We start from the raw sequence: 7,499 nt of genomic DNA on the forward strand, positions 1-7,499 counted from the left end.
CCCCTCCCCCGGGAAAATGGAAAGTCCTAGCCGCTGTACGTGTATGTTCAGTAAGCACGACAGTGGGTGCGCCCGAATCGCCGCGACTGCCCTCAACGGCGTTTCGCTAGATTCACTGCATGGTTACAGCAGGCGGAGAACGCCCCCACAAAAAATAGTCATACACAAGGAATGGGCAGGTTGACATCGATGAAAACAACGTATGCATGTCGTAAATGACGATGAATCGCTCTGTACACTTGTGGTCAACCTGGGGATTCAAAGCGTTTGGCCCAGGTTGCCCCTCCGACAATCGCCAGTGGTCATCTCCACCGCGAGGAGGCCAAGGGCAACTGGCCACGCGAGCCGCTCTCCGCCGCTGATAAAGGGCCGTCGCAGCGGATGCGCGTGGGCTAGGGTGCCTTCATGTGCGCTTCGCATAGAGTGATGCCAACTGCCTGTTTCCCTTTCCCACACCCTCTTCCTCCGCCATTTTGTTCCTCTCATTGTTTCCCCGTGCGCCGGAAAGTGGCCTTTGTATCCATCGGTAATCCCATCCGAGGGGAAAATGCTAATCCTCCCTCCGTGGGTTCCACAACGCTGCTCCGAACTTCTGAGATAAGGTGCTTGTTTCCGGGAGGGTTATAAGCCCCACGGATTATTGCCGAGGAACAAAATGGCTGCTGGTTTGTCGGCGAGTGGTATTACAAAAGGTGGCATCACCCTAGCAAAGCGCACATGAAGGCTCCCTAGCGTGGGCATTTCGGGATCGCGGCGCGGGCGATAACGGTGATTGAAGGTCCTCGTGGTTCTTGAACCGGTGTGCCTTGTCACTCCCCGAGGCGGGTAGCAGCAAGGGAATTCGCACACTCTCTAGGCTCGTGCGATTTGCCTGCACTGCCTGCACCGGTGAAGAAAAGTGTAGGGAGGTGTACTTCCGGTATGTGTATTGAGAGACGACCCGAGGAACATCTCCCTACACCTTTCTGCACCGGTCCCGGAATTGCAGGTAAATCCAACGAAGCTTCTGCGGACACCGCCCAAAGGCGTTGCACCTGCACCGACGCTACCACAATTTTATTATTTTCCGAACGCTCCCTGCTTCTGCTCTCCTCGGCCTACGTGAGTTGTCGATTTGCGCGCGTGTATATCAGAACTTCGCGGGCCTTGGACACTGAACCCGGATCCAGGTAGCTGGGTTGCACGATTATTACGATTGTTATCGAACCGATGACGCCAGCTGTTTCAGTTGCTTCTATAACACAGTAGATACAGGTCAGTTTGATGCTCAGCTTCTTCAATTATCCCGCAGCATGCGCCGCCTGGTATTTATGCACCATCTTCTTAGAGTGAAATTGCTGCAGTAATCGCTCCATGGCCCTAAAGCAAACAAAACATAATATATAAATTGTGATACGATAATTGTTGCTGAAACATTGATTAAAAATGTCATCTTTTTTGTGTAAGTAATGGTTTTCTGTGCGCAAAATCATATTCAAGTCAGTTTCCAAATTTCCTTACAAAATTCACATTCGCGTGGATTTAAGTGACGGCTTTATTATCGGTTAGAAACCAAAGCAATCATTTTATAAACATTACATATATAAATTGACAAACAGTCAAAATAATTCGGTTCCCATTCAGAAAACACGTCAAAGCGGCATTGCATTTTTTTTTTATTTTGTTACTGAGACATGCCAATTCCATAGTTAATTAGTAAGAGTCAGTTGAGTTCGTTTCTTGCGTTTTTTAAATTTCGCAACCTGTAGATGGGCGTACGCTAGAAGCTTCTTCACGTCGTAGGTTGCGTAGTCTGTCAGCTGCAACTCCTCGTTTATTTCCTTCTAATATTCATTGTGGCCTTTCCTAAATGTCAGTTGTTCACCTCAGCCTTTTATTTTCATTTCATTGCACTCGCCTTGAGTAAACAAACGTTATTTGAAAGGCAAGTGCCTCACGTCACGACATTTAACAATGAAAAAAACAGACGAGCAGTTTCATTTAGAGTTGTTTGCTTAAATAAAAGAGCAAAACGTGCTTGAAGCCCCGCGCCTTTCGAGAGAAGTCGTAAAATGAAAGCCGACGTATTGATCCTGATTATTTTCTACTTAAAACACAACTCTGCATCTTCTCTTCATTTAACCGGTATGTATTTAGCATGCGTTAATGAAATGTAATTGACATGTAGCGCGTTTTCACCGCTAGAATTATGCAAACCATTTTAAAGTTCAAGATTATACAGCTACATTGTGATCAATATGCTATACTCAACATATTTCAGCTGGATTTTGTTGCGATCTAGAATGTGGACCCCCAACAGGCCAAGTCGATATGGTAATTCCCTATAAGTATCTTGCAAGCAAATTCAACTCAAAATTATTTTCCCTAATTAGGAAAATGTTCTTGACATACGGGATAAGCAGCCGGCATCATCAAACATCAACACTGGAATTTGGTACAGTTTCCAGTTTCACATCTAAATACTATTGTAACGTATTGTCACGGCGTAAGGCCAAAAAATGATAAATAATTAACTAAAACGGAAGGTTTGATCGGCGAACTCTTGCTAAACAAAATAAAAAGCCAGCGCCGAGACAGAAGAAAGGCGGGCGGTGATTTGTCCGCGTAACAGAGAGCGAGAGAAAGGGAATCTTCTGCACTCTAAGAAAAAGTGAGCACCCCCCTAGTCCTCATGCCTTTTGACAACTCTAACTACCCCACAAACTTACTTAACTATCCACTGGGCTCGACCCATTGAGCGTTACCACCCTGTTGGCAAGTGACAAGCATTGGGTGGTCACTTTTAATAAACTCTTGAATTGAACATTCGAGCGCATGTAGTCGTTCAATAGTAAAAGTCACTTCCAAAATCTCAAAAATATTTGAAACTTGTTTTCTCTGTGTGTTGGTTACCATTTATTCAAATTTGAACCGATTGAAACAGGCGTGGGGCTCAGTTCGCCTCAACTGTCAGAAAACAAACATTGCCAAAGAGCACAGGCAACCTTGGTAGGCAGCTACTAAAACCCGAGGCAGATAAAAAGTTTCGCGGTTGTCCTTTTTGGTTCCGTCGCGGGTTTTACCATGTACAGCAGTAAACAGCTGGCAGCTGACGTTGTGCTTGAGGAATTCAATGAAATCTTTAGGAAAAAAAGCACACGAAGCTACGCACGGGCGTGAGTTGACTTGAATGTTCGCCGCACGAGATACTCATGTCGTCTTTTATTGTGCGGTTCAGTAAAGAGCCTGCTCTCATTAAAGATGTGATCGGTCAGTTCTGCGTGCAGATCAGTTACAAATGGCCTTCTCGGTTCTGCCGAACTTGTACGCCTCTTATACCCAATTTTTTGCATTAAAGTGCAGTGAAGTATGAATCATTGAACACCACAACTGAGGCCGGACAGGACGAACGTACACAAATATCTGGGATCATGTACATGTATTTCAGTATTTCTCTGTCTCGGGATATATGATTCGCCTTCACTGGCTCATTTGGCACATTTCATCGAGCATACTCGATAGAAAATGCTTCAAACAAAAATTCTTCAAACAAGTGTGTGCCATCCCAGGTGGAGTACTTTGAAGGGGACTAGGATTTCAGGCCTTCCGGCACGCGTTCCTTTTATCTATATAAAAGATTTCAAATAAATTTCCAAAAATAAGGCGTTGGCAAACATACAAGTGCTATTTGTTTTAGATTTTTTTTTTAGAAAAATTACTGCTGCAGACGCCAGCAGGTGCCGCGCAGAGAACTATGTTCTCGGCGTCCTTCGATGCTTAGATACTTTAGCATACGTCTTTCGCGTTCATTGCAGGTGAAGGCACGGGCCCGAAGGCCGCGCGAGCGCGAGCGCATAGAACGCATATTTGAAAGACACGTGCTTGAGCAGAAACAATTAATTGTAGCAAAAAGAAGAAAACTGAAACAACGCTTCGTGGAGGACCCGCAGACGGGCTTCGCTAGAATTAGCTGCGCGTGCTCAGAGTACTCAACGTGTACTCAACCGCTGCTGAAGTCATTCCTATATGTAAAAAGAGAAAAGAAAATGCATCAGCATGTTCAGAAAGTTGCGAATGCAGAAATTGGTTTTGATAATTAATACAATTAATTAAACAGGCTTCTGTATGCTTGAAGTGTAGGTTAGCGAGAAAACAAAACTGATCAAAACGTGACGTGTAGCGACTATTCAATCTTTTCTTATAACCTGCAGTTCACTTTTGCAATACATTACATAAGAGATACGAGCGCTTTCCTAAGGGCAGTAGAGGAAAATATTATATACGGGTAAATCTTGCACAGTTTTTTCGTATTTATGTAAAATATGACAGTGGTCACCATCCTAATCGGTCACAGAAAATACAGCAGTATATAAGCTGGTGGTGTCGACTACTCGTGTGTATAGTGTAAAAATCTCTAAGAGCACGCTTTTCCTTGGAATATCTGAATGAAGTCGCTAGGAAAAAGCTGTACCAGGATCTTGTTGACGTTACCCTGCCGGCTCCACTGTATAGAGCTCTGTATTCTACAGGTTCGGGACAGGATGTCCTGAAACGTGTTAAGAAAATGTCCGTCTCAGCGTGCATCAAAACCTTCTTTTTTAAGTTGCACACCGGTACTCTGCCTGTTAAAACGTGGATGGTGGAGAGAGGTATGTTTGTCGCGTGAGGTGACCACTGTTTCTTGTGTAAGAAACCTGAGTCAGTTGAGCACGTCTTCTTGGACTGTTTGGACGCTATATTTTTCTGGGATGTGTTGCAGCGTACTCTAAAAAAAGGAGTTTCCTCTGGATTCCCATGGCATACGGCTCCAAGCAGTCGAAAACGAGAATTGTCTGCCTTTCGATCTTTTCATGTTGCTCGGCCTTCACAGCATATGGAGAGGCCGCATGGCGGTTTGCCATGCAGATGTCGAAACAAGGCCTGTGGAGGAAAATTTTTCCGAGTCTGTCCGTTATATTGTAGAAGTTTGGAAGGTTCGATCAAATGCCCCGGAGTGGTTACCAACAATGGAAAAACTGTTAAATGTAAATTTTTTTAACCATGATCATGTTGTACCTTGAGCTGTTTGTGAACGCGTTCATGTATAAAATACTATGGTATCATATGTTGCGTATGTGCGAAGTGTGGTGTGGAATATGTACATACGTGCATGACTGGCGAGGCGATCAAAGCTATTAGTTTCTATTTTTTTTAGTTTGAGCGCTGTCCGTTAGTTGGCGCGTGTCACCGCCCGATTCAAGGAGTCGCGCGTTTATGTCTCTACTTATTTGAGTGAGAACATGGAGGCGTTTCATGGCTCAACGGAACAGCCTAGGGAGGGTTCGGTTCTCGGCCCCTCGTCCCAGTGGGATAAGTCCCATAGCCAGTTGAATGGCTGTTTCGTGCGGTGAATAACGCCAAGTGCGTGCATAGACGCGGTGAGGATTACCAGGGACTTGAAAGTAGATGACGAATGCTAACAGGTGAGCAGGAGCGTTGAACGATCGGAACCGACGCCGCTTGAATCGGTGATACTTCGCCTCATCGCTGTCAACCGAAAACGCCGGATCACTTGCGGCAAGCACAGCAAGCAGCTGCTCTGTTCAATAAAGACATCATTCCATTTGTCGCTATACGATTTCTTCTGTGAATGTTTTCTGGCCGCGAAATAAATGCAGCCGGCCGAGCGAAAGCAGTCGCGGACAAAGCCCCTCGAAAGCCCCCCTCACATCGTCGCCCCTACTCGTAATAGGAGCGGTGCCGGTACTTCGAGGCGCGTTTTGGAGTGATTTAGTGCGCACGGAAGGCAGCGAACGGGCGTACGCACTTGAGCATCGTATTTTAGCGAAAAGCAGTCCAGCTCGCTAGGCCTTACTCGTATTGCTCCACTGTCACTTGCCAGCCGCCATGTTGCTTTTGGGGGTGGTCACTGTGACTACCTGTTGATTATGCGCCGTGTGACTACCCATGGGGTCGTTAGTATCACTAAGGGGGGTGGCGATATATCTGACGGCTTCTGACTACCCCAGATGTAGTACCCTACGGCTACCCTTTTGTTGAGAGTGTAGAAGTCCGTGACCAGGCGTTGCTTTTCGGCCCTGCGCGTTCCATTTTCACTCCTTTTAAAAGCGCATCGTCCAAATTCAACGCGAAAGGAAAACAAAAATGACTAATAAAAAAACGCAGTGAGACAGAGAGCGAGAGAGAAATTACTTTAGTGAAACACCAGTCAATGAACGTCAGGAGAGAAGTCCATCTCCCACGTCGCCCCTAGCCGTCGGCCGGAATGCCTTAGGACACAGCAACAGCAAGGGCTTGACCGATGATCTCCTGCTGGACTTTGGGTTCTGGGCTGCGGAGCAAAGTCTCCCAGGATTCTAGAGTGCGCGAGCTATCGTACTTAGTCGGACATCTCCATATCATGCGGACCAAATTTGCTGCCTCATCGCAAAATTATCACGTTGATATGAATACTTCTGGAGGCCACTTCCTGTAGAGTACGTCGTCCGTATGTCTCCCTGCGTCGCCGGAAATTCGGGCGGCTCGTCTGCAAGCTGGGCACGCAGGGGGCCTTTGCCAGGCGCTCGAGACTGGCCTCCTACAAGTCAGCAGCCCATGGCGGCCCTTCGAAGACCACTGTCGCGAAGACACTTTTCTTGATATTGATTTCAACTTTTTCAGTTCCACTCCGTTCAGTTGGGGGTAGGCTGCCACGTACACCATCCTACTGATTACGAAAAGTTGCGCGAGTCTCAAAAGACTCGCCTCCTTCATCCCAGCGTGCCTGTTCGCTATTCGCGACGTGCGCGACCGAAAGCGTCGCTGTGGTCGGCCTTCCACGATTGGCCCAAAAGCTGACTATGACGTCGGAAAGGGTATATCATCGACGGAAATAAGAGGAATGAAAGAACTTGAATTTCGACGGTGTTGGCAGTGTTGCTTTAAGAGCGCAATGATTTCAGGCTTCCACCGTGCTATTTACAAAGACCATCGAACTTGTTGTTCGCAAGGTAATGACGTCACAAGGGGGAACCATAAGAGGGCGCCACCAAAAGATCTCGCCGCTAATTCCTCTTATGAGACGACCCGTCCGATTTGCACTGGCTTCTGATCTAGCAGGCGCTGTATGATTCTTCTGGTTCGCCTGAATCCTTAGTCCGAGGACGCGGATACAGACGATCGCGGAGATCTCTCCGCCTCTGACATACTGGTGGATGTCCGCCTCGCGCTTTTGGTGAAGCCGCCGTTTTCCTGGGGGCATGAGGGACAGTGCTTCAGACTTTTCTGCCCAACATTTGAGTCCTTCGGGTTTCGGGTACTTCTCGATGATATCAATGGCACTTTGCAGGGAGCTTTCAATTCGCCCGTTACGGCGCTTGTTAATCCATAATGTTAAGTCATCCGCGTATAAGGTGTGGTTTAGATTCTCAATTTCCCCGAACTGTTCGGGGACTCTCAACATAGCAATCTTAAAGAGGGTTGGTGATAACACCGAGCCCCGCGGCGTCACCCTCCTATTCAGCCTAATGTCCTCAATGCAC

This window comes from Ixodes scapularis, unplaced genomic scaffold (assembly GCF_016920785.2).
Source record: "Ixodes scapularis isolate PalLabHiFi unplaced genomic scaffold, ASM1692078v2 ptg001614l_1___fragment_2___debris__unscaffolded, whole genome shotgun sequence".
In the NCBI taxonomy this organism is placed as follows: domain Eukaryota; kingdom Metazoa; phylum Arthropoda; class Arachnida; order Ixodida; family Ixodidae; genus Ixodes; species Ixodes scapularis.